Source organism: Crinia signifera, chromosome 7 (assembly GCF_055691185.1).
Source record: "Crinia signifera chromosome 7, ASM5569118v1, whole genome shotgun sequence".
Taxonomy (NCBI): Eukaryota; Metazoa; Chordata; class Amphibia; order Anura; family Myobatrachidae; genus Crinia; species Crinia signifera.
The window spans coordinates 16,001,938-16,022,573 of NC_139223.1; the positions used below are offsets into that span (position 1 = coordinate 16,001,938).

The following is a 20,636-nucleotide window of genomic DNA, read 5'->3' on the forward strand; positions in this document are numbered from 1 at the left end:
AGAATAAAACAGTGTAGTAGATATTCCTGAAGAGAGAATTGGAATTGTTAAAATTTCATTATTGGAATTGTACAAGATAATGGAATAGTCAGGCTGGTGTGATTGATGGAATAGAAAAGAATACTAAGACTGAACTAAGTATAGAGAAAAGTAGAGAGTTCTAACACTGGATTAAGAAATGGAATAGTAAAAGGTAATAAGCCTGGAGTGAGTAATTGAATAGAAGAGGGTTATAAGACTGGAGTGAGTAATTGAATAGAAGAGGGTTATAAGACTGGAGTGAGTCATTGAATAGAAGAGGGTTATAAGACTGGAGTGAGTAATGTAATAGTAGAGAATACAAAGACTGGAGTGAGTAATTGAATAGAAGAGGGTTATAAGACTGGAGTGAGGAATGAAATAATAGAAGGTAATAAGACTGGAGTGAGTATTGAAATATTAGCAGGTAATAATATTGGAGTGAGTAATGGAATAGTAAAGAGTTCTAAGACTGGACTGAGTAATTGAGTAGTAATAGGTAATAAAACTAAAGTGAGTAATGGAACAGTAGAAGGTAATAATACTGGATTGAAATATGGAAGAGTGGAGAGTACTAAGACTGGAGTAATTTAGTAGAATATTATAAGACTGAAGTGAGTATTGAAATATAAGACGGTAATAGGACTGAAATGAGTAATCAAATAGTGGAGAGATAATATTGTAGTGAGTATTGGAATAGTGGAAATTAATAAGATTTAAAATTTAAAAATAAAATGTAATACGACTGGAGTAAGTATTGGAATAGTAGAAGGTAATAATACTGAAATACGTAATGGAATAGTATAAAGTGCTAAGATGAGTGAGTGAAGTAGAAGGTAAAAAGACTGCAGTGAGTAATGGAATAGGAGAAGGTAATAATAGAGTAGTAAAACATAATAAGACTGGAGTAAGTATTGAAATAGTAGAAGGTAATAATACTGGAGTGAGTAATGGAATAGTAGAGAGTACTAAGACGAGTGAGTACTTGAGTAGTAAAAGGTAATAAAACTGGAGTGAGAAACAGTAGAAAGTAATAGTACTGGATTGAGTAATAAAATAGTGGAGAATATTAAGACTGTGAGTAATTGAGTAGTAGAATGTAATAAGACTGGAGTGAGTATTGGAATATGAGAAGGTAATAGGACTGAAATGAGTAATCAAATAGTGGAGGGATATAATACTTGAGTGAGTAATGGAATAGTGTAAACCAATAAGATTTAAAATTGAATAGTAAAAGATAATACGACTGGAGTAAGGATTGGAACAGAATAAAGTAATAATACTGAAATAAGTAATGGAATAGTAAAAAGTGCTAAGACGAGTGAGTAAAGGAAAAGCAGAATGTAATGAGACTGGAGTGAGTAATGGAATAGTATAAGGTAATAAGACTGGAGTGAGGAATGAAATAGTAGAGAGTATTAAGACTGGAGTGAGTAATTGAGTAGTAAAAGGTAATAAGTATGGAGTGAGTAATGAAATAGTAGAAAACAATAAGACTGGAGCGAGTAACGGAATAGTAGCAGGTAATAAGACTGGAATGAGTAATGGAATAGTAGCAGGTAATAAGACTGGAGTGAGTAACGTAGCAGGTAATAAGACGAGTGAGTAATGGAACAGTAGCAGGTAATAAGACTGGAGTGAGTAATGGAATAGTAGCAGGTAATAAGACTAGAGTGAGTAATGGAATAGTAGCAGGTAATAAGATTGGAGTGAGTAATGGAATAGTAGCAGGTAATAAGACTGGAGTGAGTAACGTAGCAGGTAATAAGACGAGTGAGTAATGGAACAGTAGCAGGTAATAAGACTGGAGTGAGTAATGGAATAGTAGCAGGTAATAAGACTAGAGTGAGTAATGGAATAGTAGCAGGTAATAAGACTAGAGTGAGTAATGGAATAGTAGCAGGTAATAAGATTGGAGTGAGTAATGGAATAGTAGCAGGTAATAAGACTGGAGTGAGTAACGTAGCAGGTAATAAGACTGGAGTGAGTAATAGAAAAGTAGCAGGTAATAAGACTGGAGTGAGTAACGGAATAGTAGCAGGTAATAAGACGAGTGAGCAATGGAATAGTAGCAGGTAAGACTGGAGTGAGTAATGGAATAGTAGCAGGTAAGAAGACTAGAGTGAGTAATGGAATAGTAGCAGGTAATAAGACTAGAGTGAGTAATGGAATAGTAGCAGGTAATAAGACTAGAGTGAGTAATGGAATAGTAGCAGGTAATAAGACTAGAGTGAGTAATGGAATAGTAGCAGGTAATAAGATAGGTGTGAGTAACGTCGCAAGTAATAAGACTGGAGTAAGTAACGTAGCAGGTAATAAAACTGGAATGATCAAAGTAATAGTAGCAGGTAGTAAGACTGGAGTGAGTAACGGAATATTAGCAGATAATAAGACTGGAGTAATGGAATATAAGCAGATAATAAGACTGGAGTGAGTAACATAGCAGGTAATAAGACTGGAGCGAGTAATGGAATAGTAGCAGGTAATAAGACTGGAGTGAGTAACGTAGCAGGTAATAAGACTGGAGTGAGTAACATAGCAAATAATAAGACTGGAGTGAGTAATGTAGCAGGTAATAAGACTGGAGCGAGTAATGGAATAGTAGCAGGTAATAAGACTGGAGTGAGTAACGTAGCAGGTAATAAGACTGGAGTGAGTAATGGAAAAGTAGCAGGTAATAAGACTGGAGTGAGTAACGTAGCAGGTAATAAGACTGGAGTGAGTAACGGAATAGTAGCAGGTAATAAAACTGGAGTGAGTAACGTAGCAGGTAATAAGACTGGAGTGAGTAACGGAATAGTAGCAGGTAATAAGACTGGAGTGAGTAACGGAATAGTAGCAGGTAATAAGACTGGAGTGAATAACAGAATAGTAGCAGGTAATAAGACTGGAGTGAGTAACGGGATAGTAGCAGGTAATAAGACTGGAGTGAGTAACGGAATAGTAGCATGTAATAAGACTGGAGTGAGTAACGGAATAGTAGCAGGTAATAAGACGAGTGAGCAACGGAATTGTAGCAGGTAATAAGACTGGAGTGAGTAACGGAATAGTAGCAGGTAATAAGACTGGAGTGAGTAACGGAATAGTAGCAGGTAATAAGACTGGAGTGAGTAATGGAATAGTAGCAGGTAATAAGACTGGAGTGAGTAATGGAACAGTAGCAGGTAATAAGACTGGAGTGAGAAATGGAATAGTAGCAGGTAATAAGACTGGAGAGAGAAATGGAATAGTAGCATGTAATAAGACTGGAGTGAGTAACGGAATAGTAGCAGGTGATAAGACTAGAGTGAGTAATGGAATAGTAGCAGGTAATAAGACTGGAGTAAGTAATGGAATAGTAACAGGTAATAAGACTGGAGTGAGTAACGGAATAGTAGCAGGTAATAAGACTGGAATGAGTAATGGAATAGTAGCAGGTAATAAGACTGGAGTGAGTAACGGAATAGTAGCAGGTAATAAGACTGGAGTGAGTAACGGAATAGTAGCAGGTGATAAGACTGGAGTGAGTAACAGAATAGTAGCAGGTGATAAGACTGGAGTGAGTAACGGAATAGTAGCAGGTAATAAGACTGGAGTGAGAAATGGAATAGTAGCAGGTAATAAGACTGGAGTGAGTAACGGAATAGTAGCAGGTAATAAAACAAGAAGAACAAGAGAGCGCACTGTGTTGATCCTTTTGGTATATGTTTTTACTTAAATAAATTCATTTAATACAATTTGATACGGTACTTATGTAGTAACTGGGCTGCCGATTTTGAAATCGGGTCCATCGCATCGCATCGCACCCGACCATATCGCATGCGATGCGATGCGATGCGATGGACCCGATTTTTCCATAGGATTCAATGTTAAAATGGACTCTGTCCATTTTAACATAGAATTCAATGGGAAAAGGGGTCCTTTTCATACCCCTACTATCCAAGTGGGCATGGAGTTGGATATAAACCTGTGGCGAGCGTAGCGAGCCCGAAGCGTGGCGAGCGTAGCGAGCCCCGCGAGGGGACACAGAATACCGTCCCCTCGCGGGGCTCGCTTCGCTCGCCACGCTTCGGGCTCGGTGGCTCGCTACGCTCGCCACAGGTTTATATCCAACTCCATGCCCACTTGGATAGTAGGGGTATGAAAAGGACCCCTTTTTCCCATTGAATTCCATGTTAAAATGGACTCAGTCCATTTTAACATTGAATCCTATGGAAAAATCGGGTCATCGCATCGCATCGCATGGTCGTATGCGATGCGATGCGATATCGCATCGCATCTGATTGTATGCCTTAACTTAAGGCATACAATCAAAAAGTCGGCAGCCCAGATACTACATAAGTACCTTTGATACATTTAAAAGCAAACAATAATAATAAAAAAACACAATAATAGTAATAATAAGATGCATGCAAAAAAGCACTTTAAAAACTTTATATATTCCTGATGGACATCCGACTATGTCTCCTTTATATTTGGTAGAAGAATTTAATTATGCCTCAATTCCATAAAGGACAGTTCTGGACAGATGGTATTAAGAACAGCAGTTCCTTTATATATTAAATGTTTAGTCAAACGACTGTTTTATGGATAGTGCTCCGGATAAAAATAAATGGGTATATTACCGGCTGATGGGAAGGTAGGAAGATGCGGCGGTGATGTTCTCCGATGAACACAAATGTCCGCTTCTACCGGTGTTGCTCCAGATGGTAGTGGAGCCGGTACCGGGAGCAGACGTTGCGGTCCGGGTGACAGCTGGTCTGCTGACAACCAGCGTAGCTCCGATGGATTGAGAACTGACGCTGGGAGCTGACACAGCTGGGCGAGGATGGAATATGCACCAGGCGTCTCGATGGAGGCAGACGTCTCTTACCGCACCTTAGCCGTAAACTTTTGAGCAATCTGATGTAGAAATCCGGGACAGTCCAGAGCTTAATGAGCAATTTGAGTATGTGGCAATATGGAGTATTGGAAAGACGGTAAGGTAGCAGGTAATAAGACTGGAGTGAGTAACGGAATAGTAGAGAGTTATAAGATTGAAGTGAGTAATAGAACAGTAGAAGGTAGTAAGGTTGGATAATAAGGCTGAGGTCATTACTGAAGTAATAGAAGGTAATTAGCCTACGGCTTGTACTGGCATAGTAGAATGTAATCAGGATTGAGTAAGTATTACAATAGACGGTAATAAGACTCAGGTGAGTAATGGAATAGCTGGAGAAAGTAATGGAATAGTACCAGGTACGTAGACTCTACTATCACATGCTGGACTGTGCCGTCTCTGCACCGGGTCCTAAAGCTTCACAGCAGTGCATCACTAACCTAGATTGTCAGGATATGTTCCAAACCATAATAATGAAGACTTTATTTTCTTCATGTGGAGCTGGTGCCCCATGAGGTACTTATGTAACATCTGGGCTCCCGTTTTTCTTATGAGACCGCGTCCGCTCGCCACGCTTCAGGCACGGTGGCTCGCTGCGCTCGCCACACTATATAAAATCAACTCCATGCGTAGTTGGATAGTAGGGGTATGAAAAAATGGGGTGCATTTAACATGGGAGCCCAGATAATACATAAGTACCTACTATGGATATGGGTGTCACCATCTTACCTGAGATCTCCTGACCAATGCTCAAACCATTCCAGTCCGGGTCTCCTGCACATGACTTTAGTTACCGACCAGCAGCCAGGGCATCTTATAGAAGACTCTGCCGGGCCACTTTTAATTGCCAGTAGCATGGACAAACGCACAGTTGCATAGAAACCCCCCTCCTCTTTGCAAGTGCCTTAAACGATGACAACATTAGTATATAATATCATCAATAGATCTGCCACCACATCAGTGTAAGGGAGAAAGCAGAGCTGCTGCACACACCCTGTGGGAGCAGATTCTTCTACCAAGTTAGCTGTGTGTGGATGAGCCCTCAAACATCGCAATAGACCAGAGAGCAGCTGCCCAGGAGGAAGAGACAGGAGCCTTACCATGAGGTGGGAGAATGTGAACTTAGAAAGTGCAGTACTGTATATCTGTATATTTATTATTATATGTTTACCCTTTTCCTGACCACTTATCTTATTTAAATGTGTGAAACAGCCTGTACTATAGACCATCTGTACGGTTAAATATTAATACTGTATTCCATACAGTATCCAGTGTATAAAAATACCAATTTTCAGGGCTGTTACCGCTCCCCCAGACTCCCGGACCTACTCCAATGCCCTGCAGGGTGGGAGACTTTGGATTACATCTGGAAACCCCGCTCTAAAAATCCTGCGTTTGCCACTGAGTAGAACGTATGTTGTATCCTGCTTGCCAGCTCTAGTCTGCAGTATCCAGAGTCTGGCTCCATAGTTTAGTATGTTACTTTAAACAAGTATTTTTATCTCCAGTGCTAGCCAGTATTGCTGAGCACTATCTGCACATTTTTGAATGTGACCAAGTTCCAGCCAGTCCTGCTGTACTCCATTCAGGACTTATATGCAAGCTGTGTCTTCTCCTGAGCTAGTCAGTATTGCTGAGCATTGTCCACAGACCACTGTGCATTATTGTATGTGTTAGGTTCCAGCCAGTCCTGCTTACTCCATTCAGGACTTATATGCAAGCTGTGTCTTCTCCTGAGCTAGTAAAGCTGTGTACACATGGGGGCAATTTCAGCACATATCGCTGGCAATATTTTCGCTCATTAACCAATAGGAACTAATAACCATACTGATCTTAACTTAATATGGAGCTATCACTTGTTTTCCAATCAAGCTATAGCGAAAGAATCTGGATTGCATGTGTGTGAAGTGTCCATTGAAATGAACTGTAGCACAAAAACTGGTATATGTTCCACTTGTGTAAGGGCAGTGTTGTCTGTGCGTCTCATTACGCTACACTGGTTAAACACAGATTTATGCTACAGTAGAAATGTCATACAGTATGAGCAAGCCAGACTCGAGTGCTGAGGGGGTTAACAAAATGGCTACCGGGTGTCAGTCAAGGATTTCATTAGATCCCATAACTGGAGCTAGCAACAGTATACGTTCCACTTATGTAAGGGTAGTGCTGTTCGTGCGTCTCATTACGCTACACTCTTAAACACAGATTTTTCACTACATTAGAAAGTCATACAGTACAGGCAGGCCAGACTCAAGCACTGAGGGGGCTAACAAAATGGCTACCGGGTGTCAGCCAGGGCTTCATGGGAGCCCACAACTATCAATCTAGCAACAGTAAAGGTTAAACTTGTGTAAGCACAGTGCTGTCCATGCGTCTCATTTAGCTACACTAGTTAAACACAGATTTACACTACAGTAGAAATGTCAGGTCATACAGTACAGGCAGGCAAGACTCAAGCACTGAGGGGGGGGGGGGGGGTCGAAATATGGCTACCAGGATTCAACCAGGGCTTATTGTTAGCCCACATCTATGGAGATAACGACTGCATACAGTACTGTAAGTTACACTTGTGCAAGAGTGCGTCTTATTATGCTACACTGGTTCCTGCTGTGTAAAATACAGTACAGTAACAACTGTACAGTACTGTGCATACAACATTTTATGCAATACTGCAATGAACAACTGTACAGTACTGTACAGGAGCCATTTCTACAGTACAGTATGCCTCTAATACAAACTTCCTTAGGGAAATGTAACGTCTACTTCTTTTTAATACTTTTATTAATTTATTGTACAGTAAGGCCTCATTTGAGGACAGACATTTAATATAATATCACAAAACTCACTTGTAGGTACTGTATATACAGTACAGACTAAGTACTGTAGGGAAACTTACAGGGGCAGCATGTGCTAGTCCTACGGTTTAGTACAGTACTGTACATTGGTGCAAAGGATCACATTCACATGCCACATACTGTATGTAATGCAAACATACTGTACAGTACTGTATCAGGGCCATCTTAACAAAATCATGGTCCTATGCAAAGCAGTGCACTGCAGCCCCTAGTTAAGTAATGTGTGATGTTACCTTTTTTTATGGTTCTGTACCTGGTAACCTGTCCCCTACTGATTGTCCCATATCATCTGCTGTAAATAAAGTGTTTCTTTCCACTAGTGGCTAAATCCATCATGCTGTGGAGCATCCAGCATCTGCCATTTATTTTCACCGGTCTGTTTGCCGTATGCGTCAGTGTTCCAAAAGCAAAAAATAAATAAAAAATATACAAAAAGACAAAACAAAATACAAAAAAAACCCTCCCCAAACATTGTTCTGTGTGATGTTACTTTTTTATTGTCCTGTACCTGATTACCTTTTCCCTACATATTGTATATCATCATATCATATCACCATATCATCTGCTCTAAATAAAGTGTTTCTTCCCAGTAGCGGCTGAGTCCATTGTGCTGTGGTTCATCCAGCGGCTGCAATTGCCGTTCACTGGTCGGTTCTCCATATGGATCCGTGTTCCGAAAGCAGAAAAAAAAGCCCCAAAAATGCAAAGAACCCCACCCAAAGAAATTACCCAAAAAGTTAATATTGTTCTATGTGATGTTACCTTTTTTGCTGTACTTACAGTCCCGTATGGACTGAAGGTCCCTCTGGATAAGGTCACTACACCTTCTCGGGAGTGACCGGACAGACTGATACAGCCCTTCAGTCGCTTTGGCTGGGGGAAGGAACTTTAGAAACAAGAGCACCAAGGGCGTAACTATCATAGGTGCAAGGGGTGCAACTGCTATGGGGCCCAGGGCTGAAGGGGGCCCATCTTTGCTGTCTAACTAATATGTTTTACATACAAACTTTTGCTATGGGGCCTACTAATATCTAGCTACGCCTCTGATGAGCACTGTACAGTACAGTACTTTAAAGAGTTCATCACTGTGTTCTGTGGGTCGTGCGTACTGAGACGCATGGAAAGTTATTTATGAAAACCTTTTCTTGTGTGCATAGTTATATTACATATAAGTTTCGTAAATGTTTCATAAAAAAACAACAACCTGGGTCTGCAAACATGGAGAGTGACAGACTTATCCGCTAGCCTATGACACCGTGATAGTGACCCATTCGCACAAGGCAATGTAAAGAGTGATCCCATGCCATGAGTTAGGCTTATAATGTATCCATAGCTGATACATTATAAGCCAAACTTTGTTTTTTTGTGTGTCTGAATACACTAGTATTATTTACTGATTTAGAGGTTTTTGTGTTTTTTTTCCACTCTGACCACTGTACAATACACGGCCCATTTGCCAGAGCTTGTATTCTACTGTACTTTACATATGGAGCCACAGTGTTGTTCATCGAGAATGTGACGCACGAGCATCTTATACGCAATAGCGTCTCATCCTTGATTTGTGTGCACAGTATACAGCGTTACATTAAGTTGTCAGGGTGTACTGTACTGCTGCGGGACTTGGACTCACACATAGGGCCTTATTCAGATCTGAGCTCAGTACAAATGTGTTCGGAAAATGGGCAAAACTATGTGCACTGCAGGTGGGTCAGATGTAACATGTGCAGAGAGAGTTAAATTTGGGTGGGGTGTGCTGAAACTGAAATCTAAATTGCAGTGTAAAAATAATGCAGACAGTATTTACCCTGCACAGAAACAAAATAACTCACACAAATCTAACTCTCTCTATACATGTTATATCTGCTCCACCTGCAGTGCACATGGTTTTGCCCATTTTCCGACCACATTTGTACTGAGCTCAGATCTGAATAAGGCCCATAGTGTACAGTACAGTCCAGTAAGCCCAACTGAAGACAGCATCTGTGAAATACTGTACAATTGGTTAACGCTGGCTGGTTAAACGCCCACCCCTTCCACGGGAGACTGCTCTTTTCACAGAGGTCGGCGTGAATGTACCAGACCGGCATTCAGTTGGGGGGAGACATTATAGAGAAGGCATGAGTACTGCACCGTACAGTACTTTTATATAGTTGAGTACTACAGTATGCTGTGGATCGTGCGCATAGAGATGCACGGAAAGTTATTTATGTGTGTGCAGTTATATTAAATAAATTTTCATAGATGTTTCAATAACCCCCCCCCCCCAGGCAAAAAAAAAATAATAAAAAAATATCTCACTGTATGAATTAAACCCGGGTCTCAAATCATGGAGAGCAGCACACTTATCCAATAGCTGATGACACCGGGTGATAGTGACCTGTGTGTGTCCTATTCTAGTGTTGTGTGAGCTTATCGCTCACTGCTATTCCCAGTACTCGCTCCAGGAATATAACATGGTGACCATGGGGGACCTATACTTCCAGTCTGAAAGTCACATCTTGGGTCCCTGACACGTCCGCTGAGGATCAGTCCGCATTTATCCTCATGCAGTGTGAAGTGTGTTAGATAGCATGGTGGCACAGTGGTTGGCATTGCTGTCTTACAGCATCGTGAGTTCTATTCCAACCATGGCCCTGTCTAGGTAGAGCCGGAGCATCTCTCCTCTGTGCGCTCCAGCCTTGATGATTCATGGGAGCGTGATACAACATAACCTGTAAGACTGTGATACCCACCAAGATGGCTTCCTTCTGCCTCCAGCCGTTATGCGGAGATCTCTGTGCTGGATGCAGAATGTTTATCGGATTGCTGGAGCCACTGAGTACAACCTCCTGCCTGGTGACCAGGGACGTGCGGTGAGGTTTGTGGTTGGTGAGGCACTGGCTTGGTAGAGCCAGAGCCGACAGGCTCTGTGGGGAGCGTTGGGACCAGGTTGCTTCTGCGCTGACAGGCAGGTGCGGTAGCTGCCCCCTGCATAAGCAGCAGTGACCAGAAAGAACAGCTCCTGCCTGTCAGCGCTGAAAGAAGCAACCTGGACCCAGCGTTCGCCATCGCTGGCTCCACCAAGCCGCCATGGTGTCTGCCTACATACATTTTTCAATAAAAAAAAAAAAAATGCGGCCAGATGTAATAGGTTATTAAGGGGCAGACTTGTCTGTGTATGTGTTGTGTATCTGTGTATTTGTGTAAAGTGACAGAGGTGTGTGCTGTTTCTGTGTGATTGTGTAAAATAAGTGTGATTTTAAATGAAGTATATTGGCCCAATACTGTTTAAAAGAACCTCTGAGGCTAGTACATTAGGCAAATATACTTCATTTAAAATCACACTTATTTTACACAAACACACAGAAACAGTACACATCTCCACCTCTATCACTTTACACAAACACACACCTCTGTCACTTTACACAAATACACAGATACACACCTCTGTCACAACACAAGCACACACAAGTATGTCCCTTAACACCTGTGCCATAAAAAAAAAGCACATTCCCGTTGGTCCAGGCACTGCTTGCAAGCAGCCCAGACAGACCTCCAGCAGAGATCCAGAGCGTCCGGGGACAGGCACCCGAACACAAAACGAGAGCGCCGGCGGGAGGCAGAATAGTGACACCGGACAGGAGAGCGCAGCGTGCGCTGGTGTCCACATAACAGCAGTAGCTGGGAACCCGCCCCAGCTCCGCCCGTTCCCCCGGCAATACAAGTCCCGCTCCCCCTGGCAATACAAGCCCCGCTCCCCCCAGCAATACAAGTCCCGCTCCCCCCGGCAACATGAGTACCCCCACCACCGGCAATAAAGTCCCGCTCCCCCCAGCAATACAAGTCCCCCCGGCAAAACACTTATACAAATTGCACTGTGACTGTGCTATAAACGGCGGGCACCTCACCTATAGCAGTGCCACGGTGACTGTCAGGGACGTGCTTTCTGCCTGTATGAATGCACGCCCCTGTCACTGAGACAGCACCACTGTGCCCAATCACTTCTGCCTCAGTGACAGGGGCGTGCTTTCATACAGGCAAAATGCACGTCCCTGTCACCGAGGCACTGCTATAGGTGCCGCCTATATGTCCTTTCTAAATGAGCTTTTACAGCTTGGTTCCCAGCTCTGCCCACTGCCCGCCCCTGTGTCTGTTGTTGTAATATACACAGCGAGAGGCATCGCTCTTGATGCCTCATAAACTAATTAAAAAAAAAAAAAAAAATTGGTAAAAATGATTATAATAATACAAAGCATATCCGCTTCCCTGACTGCACGTCCCTACTGGTGACAGAGAGGCATTGCTGAGACGCACAGAAGAATGGTATTTAGTAATAGTTACTGGAGACCAGCCAGTAAGCCCCTCATAGCCCCCCCCCCCCCAGTATCACCCTTTCTGTAATGACAACCCGCACTTCTGCCATCTACGCGTAATCCTTCTCTGTGCACTTACTTCTCTCCTTCCGCAGCATCTCCGTTGTCAGTCTGGGTCCTCATTCAGATGTATCAAGCTTCAAAAGTGATAAAGTGGAGAGTGACAACCAACCAGTCATTCAGCCCATAACTGTCATTTTTGAAGCCCAGTCTACACCATGACCAGTAGGAGCTGATTGGCTGGCTTTTTATCACTCTCCATTTTATCACATTTGGAAGCTTTATACATCTGGCCCTCAGTGTTTATGGACAACTGCCAATGGCTGGCAGGGCATGCTGGGATGTGTAGTTGTACAACAGCTGGTGCATCTGACTTGCCTACCTCTGCTTTGTGTAACCCTAGCCCGGGGCTAACCTGATCTGCTGCAGCAGATGCTCCCAGTCCTGCCAGCCTTTCCCCGCTGTGACCCGGCTACACGCTCTCTGTACTAGCCCCTTCACACTCCAAGTCACTACACCTCCATCTCCCTCACTACCCATCCATAATGTAAGCACGGCTGGGCCCGATGAATTATTCATGACGGCTGAACATCCCATAGGAGAGATTCTGCCTTAACCCCCGCAATATGAACAGAAGAAGAGTTGCTCAATGAAGGCAGCTCTGGGTTTCCCTGTACACGGGAAACACCCATCACATGCCCACAGCCGTCCATCTTCCATTTATGACGAGTGCTGGAGGGTTATACATTAAGGTGGATGTTACAAAATAGGACAGCTTGTACAGCAGGGGGCTAGTGATGAGAGAGAGGGGAGGCAGGAGGATGCTGCAGTATACAGGAGAGAGCATTGGTGGGGTACAGAGACCAGCAGAACAATGATGGTGGATAGGGAGAGGTGCAGGATGTTAGGGTGTGGATGGAGGTGCTGGGGGGGGGGGGGGGGGGGGGGAGGCTGTCGCTGCGGTGAGGAGAGAAGGAAAAGGGATCTGTAAGCGCTGAGACAGCGGTGGGAATATAGGATGAAAGGAAATCGAGGCGGGAGGGGTGGAAAAGAGATGTTCTCTCGATAGAGGAAGGGGAAACTGGCGCAGCGATATTAGAGAGGGCACAAAGGAATATTAGGGTGAGGCGTGCCAGCTGCATGTTAGGTTGCAGTAAACCTAAGGATATTGAGGTGGTCTGAAAATACTTAGGGTATGCAGGAATGGGTATTGAGGTGATAACAGCACTTTGGGTGTAGAGGAATGGGATTTGAGGTGGGGAAGGAGCAAGGAATGTAGAAAAATGGATTTTGAGGTGAGGAGAGAAGGGAGAACTTGGGGTACATGGAAATAAATAATGGGGTAGAGAGAATAACCATGAGAATTTGGGGAGAAGTAGAATGGATATTGAGGTGGTGAGGGGTCATGGGGTATAGAGGAATGGCTATTAGGGTGGCAAAAAGAGCTGTGTAAATGTGGGGTGTGGAGGAACAGCTAGTGAGGTGATGAGGAAACATGGGTTATGGAGCAATGGCTATTCAGATGGTGAGGAAATTTGGGGTGTAGAGGAATGGCTATTAGGGTGGCAAAAGAGAGCTGTGGAAACATGGGGTGTGGAGGAACGGCTACTGAGGTGATGACTATATGTGGGGTGTACAGGAATGACTTAAAATTGATATATTTTAATAATAAAAGTTAATGCTTATGGAACATTTACAATGCACATTAGTGCAAGATGACAAAAAAATCAATATACATTTAAAAGTGCACAATGACATAAAAAACACACAACAATAAAAATTGTACCAATAAATTGGCTATGTGGCCAGATCTCACGTAAGGAGATGAGTCCAAATGGGGGTTTCAATGTGACCTGCACTGTCCACACTATGATAGTCCCAGAAGATGGATGGATTCCAAATGATGCAGCAATGTATGATCCTGTGTACCAATCGAGGGAGTGGCTGTTTGTTGAGAGCCTGACCTACAACCTTGTGGTAAGTTTGTATCCAATGGACAAGGAGAGGAGCCGATTACTTCCACATTTTGGGGACCCAGTGGTCAGAGTAATGAGCAGGTGTAAATTCAGATGTCTCCCCAGATCTGCAGCAACACAGTACCACCAACGCGTTTCACTGGGCTACGCTAGCTTAATAAGGTGATGAGGTATATTAAATGGCGATCAGGCGAGCTATGACCACAAGCAGTGCCTAGCCTGCACTCAGTATTCAACTGACCTCATGCACTCACCGTTTCCACCTTGCTATTTCTAAAAAGAGAGATGGAAGCGGTGCACTAGCCATCAAAACGGCGAGGATCGCGGCTATACACAGCAGACTCCCTGCCTTAGCCACAAACCTTTCCATTCGGGGGAATTCTGCACCGTCTTCTGTCGGCGAGGATTTCCCGGAACATAGAACGAGCGGCCGGCGAGGGGGTTAAATGGCGAGATGGCTTGTTTTCTGCGGTCCTCACCGAAATCAAGCCATCCTCGCCATAAAAAGCCCCTCGCCGGCAGCATTGAATACATGCCAATGTGTCTGTTTTTATTTGAACATTCTTTTTACAGGTGAACTACAAGTCCAAGGGAGACCATTAATGCCCTGCATGCTGAGACTTGTGGTTCGCCAAGTCCCAGCATGCGGGGGAGGCCTGCTGGGACTCGTAGTTTGACTATAAAAAGCTATTTTTTTTTGTAAATGTAATTTTACACGTATCCGCCCAGCATCCAACACCCTGTGACCGCCCCGAGCTTCAGCCCTGGAAGGGTGAAGCCTCGGGGGGGGGGGGGGGGGGGGTCCCCACTCCCCCTGGTACCCAGTCCAAAGCATCTTACATAAAAAGTGTCCCCCGGCTGTGGCATGACACCGCGGGCTGTTGAAGCCCGGTGCTGGTTCCAAAATACAGAGGGACACCCAGTTTTTTTTGTCCCCTGTATTTTTTTAACTAGGACCGGTCCAAGAGTCCGGGCTGGTTTCAGAAATACAGGCGACCCCTCCGTTTTTTGGCCCCCATATTGAGGAACCAAATCCAGCTCAATGAGCCGAGGGCTGGTTTTCCCTAGGAGAGGGGAACCCCATACCATTTTTTTATTTGAACTTTTACACATTTTTAAAGACAGAACCTAGTAATTTTTTTTTTGCGATTTTTGGTAACGTTTACCAAAAATCGCACCCTATTACATTTGCAAGTTGTATACTTTATAATGGAAAACATCTGGATGTGAATGGAAGTGTGAGAAAAAAAATCGACAGGTCGAAATGTGGATTTTTTTTGCGGCAAAAAGTGTGATTTTTAATACAATTTGCCTCCTATTAAATGTGCGATATACAGAAAACTTGCGGATATGGCTGTTTTTTGGCAAAAGTATAAAATTCACACTCTATTACATGTCGCCCATGGGGTGTAAAGTAACTGCTATTGAGGTGCTGAGAGAAATGTGGGGTGCAGAAGAGCAGCTATTGAGAAGGCCTGAGGGAACTTGGGTGTAGAGCAATGAATATTGAAGAGATTTGCAGAATCGACCATACTTGTGATATAGTGGAATGGAAATGGAGACAACAGAGAGAGATGAGGGAACATGTTGTAGAGCCTTGGGCATTGAGGTGGAGAGGGACTGTGGGGTTTAGAGGAACTGTTCTTGAGCTGAGGAGGGAATGTGGAGTGTAGAGGGACAGTATTGAGGTGGTTAGGGAACGTGGGGTTTTGAGGCATTTGTATTAAGTTAGGGAAGGACCCTACGGTGTAAAGGGACGATTATTGAAGTTGCGAAGGATAGTGGGGTGTAGATGGCTGGGTTTTGAGTAAACTTGGGGTGTATAAGAATGGGAATTGAGATGGTGAGAGAATATGGGGTATAGGGGAATGGGTATTTAGTTGGTAAAGAGAGCTGACAGAGCAGGGAGTGTAAAGCAATGAATACTGAGGTGACAGGCAGAAATGAGAGAACTTGGGGTGCAATGGAAATTGAGAAGACAAAGGGAGCTGAGGGAATATGGGGTATAGAGGAATGGATAGCATAGTAACGCAGTGTAGAAAAATAAACAATGAGGTGTTATGGGGAGCAGAGCAATGTTTACTGTTAAGAAAGGGATATTGGGGTGCTATGGAGAGTCAGGTGTACAGGCAGTGCCATTGTGGGTAGGTGCATGAAGAGTATTCTATTACCAGATATTGTAACATGTAGGACAGGACTTTGAGAAAAGCTTGGAGATGTTGGGTATAACGGAGATAACATAGAATGTGTTGGGAGATCAGAAGCACTTGGCCAATCTAGTCTGCCCTTAACCATTGATCTTTTTGGCAACTTCAACGCTATTTGAACTCTTTAGTGCTTTGTAAGGATATCACTGTGCCTATCCCAAGCATGATTAAATTGTTATACTGTATTTGCCTCTACCACCTCTGATGGGAGGCTATTCCACTTACCTACTACCCTTTCTGTGAAGTAATTTCTCCTCAGATATCCCACGAACCTTCCTCCCTCTAGTTTCAGTGCATGTTCTCGTATTCTAATACTTCACTTCCCCACGACGTCTCCCACCTGTACCTAGTAATACCCCGGATATATTTGACAGTTTCTATCATGTCCCCCACTTTCCCTTCCCTGCTCCAAGCTGTACATTTTAAGATCTTTTAGTCTTTTCGGGTAAGTTCTGTTATGTCAGCCATGTACCATCTCGAGTGTATTTATACTATATCATTCTGGAGATAAGGACACAGTGCTTTAGAGGAGGCCGCACCAGTGACCTATACAGAACTGGGCACAGTATCTAGATGAGGTCGCACCAGTGACCTATACAGAACTGGGCACAGTATCTAGATGAGGCCGCACCAGTGACCTATACAGAACTGGGCACAGTATCTAGATGAGGCCGCACCAGTGACCTACACAGAACCGGGCACAGTATCTAGATGAGGCCATACCAGTGAACTATACAGAACTGGACACAGTATTCTAGAGGAGGCCGTACCAGTGACCTATACAGAACTGGGAACAGTATCTAGATGAGGCAGCACCAGTCACCTATACAGAACCGGGCACAGTATCTAGATGAGGCCGCACCAGTGACCTATACAGAACTGGGAACAGTATCTAGATGAGGCGGTACCAGTGACCTATACAGAACTGGACACAGTATTCTAGAGGAGACCGCACCAGTGATCTATACAGAACTGGGCACAGTATATAGATGAGGCCGTACCAGTGATCTATACAGAACTGGACACAGTATTCTAGAGGAGACCGCACCAGTGATCTATACAGAACTGGGCACAGTATCTAGTTGAGGCCGCACCAGTGATCTATACAGAACTGGGCACAGTATCTAGATGAGGCGGTACCAGTGACCTATACAGAACTGGACACAGTATTCTAGAGGAGACCGCACCAGTGATCTATACAGAACTGGGCACAGTATCTAGTTGAGGCCGCACCAGTGATCTATACAGAACTGGGCACAGTATATAGATGAGGCCGCACCAGTGACCTATACAGAACTGGGCACAGTATCTAGATGAGGCCTCACCAGTGACCTATACAGAACTGGGAACAGTATCTAGATGAGGCAGCACCAGTCACCTATACAGAACTTGGCACAGTATCTAGATGAGTCCACACCAGTGACCAATACAGAACCGGGCCCAGTATCTAGATGAGGACGTACCAGTGACCAATACAGAACCGGGCCCAGTATCTAGATGAGGACGTACCAGTGACCTATACAGAACTGGGCACAGTATCTAGGTGAGGCCGCACCAGTGACCTATACAGAACAGGGCACAGTATCTAGATGAGGCCGCACCAGTGACCTATACAGAACTGGGCACAGTATCTAGATGAGGCTGCCCCAGTGACCTATACAGAACCGGACACAGTATTCTAGATGAGGCCGTACCAGTGGCCTATACAGAACTGGGCACAGTGTCTAGATGAGGCCGCACCAGTGACCTATACAGGACTGGGCACAGTATATAGATGAGGTTGCACCAGTGACCTATACAGAACTGGGCACAGTATCTAGATGAGGCCGCACCAGTGACCTATACAGAACTGGGCACAGTGTCTAGATGAGGCCGTACCAGTCACCTATACAGAACTGGACACAGTATATAGATGAGGTCGCACCAGTGACCTATACAGAACTGGGCACAGTATCTAGAGGAGGCCGCACCAGTGACCTATACAGAACTGGGCACAGTATCTAGATGAGGCCGCACCAGTGACCTATACAGAACCGGGCACAGTATCTAGAGGAGGCCGCACCAGTGACCTATACAGAATCGGGCACAGTATCTAGATGAGGCCGCACCAGTGACCTATACAGGACCGGGCACAGTATCTATATGAGGCAGCACCAGTGACCTATACAGAACTTGGCACAGTATCTAGATGAGGCCTCACCAGTGACCTACACAGGACCGGGCACAGTATCTAGATGAGGCCTCACCAGTGACCTACACAGAACTGGGCACATTATCCAGATGAGACCGCACCAGTGACCTATACAGAACCGGGCACAGTATCTAGATGAGGCCGCACCAGTGACCTACACAGAGCTGGGCACAGTATCTAGATGAGGCCGCACCAGTGACCTATACAGAACTGGGCACAGTATCTAGATGAGGCCGCACTAGTGACCTATACAGAACTGGGCACAGTATCTAGATGAGGCCGCACCAGTGACCTATACAGAACCGGGCACAGTATCTAGATGAGGCCGCACCAGTGACCTATACAGAACTGGGCACGGTATCTAGATGAGGCCGCACCAGTGGCCTATACAGAACTGGGCACCGTATCTAGATGAGGCCGCAACAGTGACCTATACAGAACCGGACACAGTATCTAGATGAGGCCGCACCAGTGACCTATACAGAACCGGGCACAGTATCTAGATGAGGCCGCACCAGTGACCTATACAGAACCGGACACAGTATTCTAGATGAGTCCGCACCAATGACCTACACAGAACTTGATACAGTTTTCTAGATGAGGTCGTACCAATGACCTACAGTATACTGTACATTAACACTATTATGTTTTTCTTTCTGCTGCCGATACCTCTCCCTATGCAACCAAGCATCTGACCTACCATCCTCATTGCTTTGTTATATTGCTTACCTGCCTTTATGTCACCTGAAATGTTGACTCCTAGTTCCCTTTCTTCTGCAGTAGTTTCGATTACAGGACCCCTAATACTATATTTAGCATTTAGATTTTATAGACCCAAGTGCATTATTTAGAATATTTTGCCATTAAACTGTAGTTGCCATGTTCTTGACCATTCCAGTGCCAAAGGCCTTACTAAAGTCTAGATATGCTACATCTTTGGCTACCCTTGATCTATTATTTTTGTCACGGGGTAAAAAAAAGGCTGTAAGATTTGTGTGATGGTCTCCCCCCGGTAAAGAGATGCAGTTTTGGATCCTGTAAGTCGTTTGATTTAAGATATTCCACTACTCTCTTTTAGAAGTATTGCCATTACTTTCCCTACAAATTAAATAAGGCTCACCGGTCTGTAGTTACTCACTTCTTCCTTGCTTCCACTTTTGTGCAGCGTCGTCACCTCCACTCTTTTCCCGTCCCCAGAAATTGCACCTGTAGCTAGTGACTGGTTAAATAATTCTGTTAATTATGCTACTAGCAAATCTCTAAGCTATTTTAGTATCCCTGGATGTATCCCATCTGGCCTCATAGATTAAACCAATTTCAAACCTTCTTCTCTGTATATATACTTTACTCTACCTTAAATTTATGAAAGTCCATGCAACTAACCTGTTCTCTTAGGTGTATAGAAAGATATGTTACACTGTGAGACAAACACTTTTGTACTGTATACAAGAAGGTATATTACACTGGGGAGCACAGTGAGATGTTGGGGTGTACAAGAGATAAGCTGGAAAAGGAGATACAATTATGTATACAGGAAGATTTATTACCTGGGGAGCACAGTGAGATGTCGGGGTGTAGTGTTGCCTACACTGGACCTTATTCTAGTTCACTCCTCTGACAAAATCCTTCTTCTTAGATGGACAAAACCATGTGCACTGCAGGTGGGGCAGATGTAACTTGTGCAGAGAGAATTAGATTTGGGTGGGGTTTTACTTCAAATTGAGATCTATATTGCAGTGTAAAAATAAAGCAGTCAGTATTTACCCTGCACAGAAACAAAATAACTCACCCAAATCTAATTCTCTCTGCACATTTTACATCTGCCCCCCTGCAGTGCAGCATGGTTTTGTCCATCTAAGAAGGATTTTGTCAGAAAGAGTGAACTAGAATAAGGCCCTATGTCAGCATCTCTGTCTCACAGGAACCGTGCTAAACCTCTACCTGCAGCTCCTGTGAGCCAGAGATGCTGACATTGTGTGGGGGGCACTATTGCCCTTTCTGCAAGAACAATATTACAAGGGATAAGAGCCACCTCAATGCAGGAGAATCCGCCTTCGGACCCCAGGCTCAGCATCGTGGATTGCTGCTGCAACGTTTAAAAACTTTGTTCAAGTTTCTCCTGGATGAGAAACTTAAAAAAAAGTTAAAACAAGACAAAAAGCCAAGTTTAGAGGCCGGC

General features: G+C 44.1%; 1 protein-coding gene across 1 annotated transcript in view; it reads left to right on the forward strand.

The window, feature by feature from the left end:
- PAGR1 (PAXIP1 associated glutamate rich protein 1) overlaps positions 1 to 20,636 on the forward strand; it is a 153,662-nt gene that overhangs the window by 60,227 nt on the left and 72,799 nt on the right. The window lies entirely within an intron of this gene.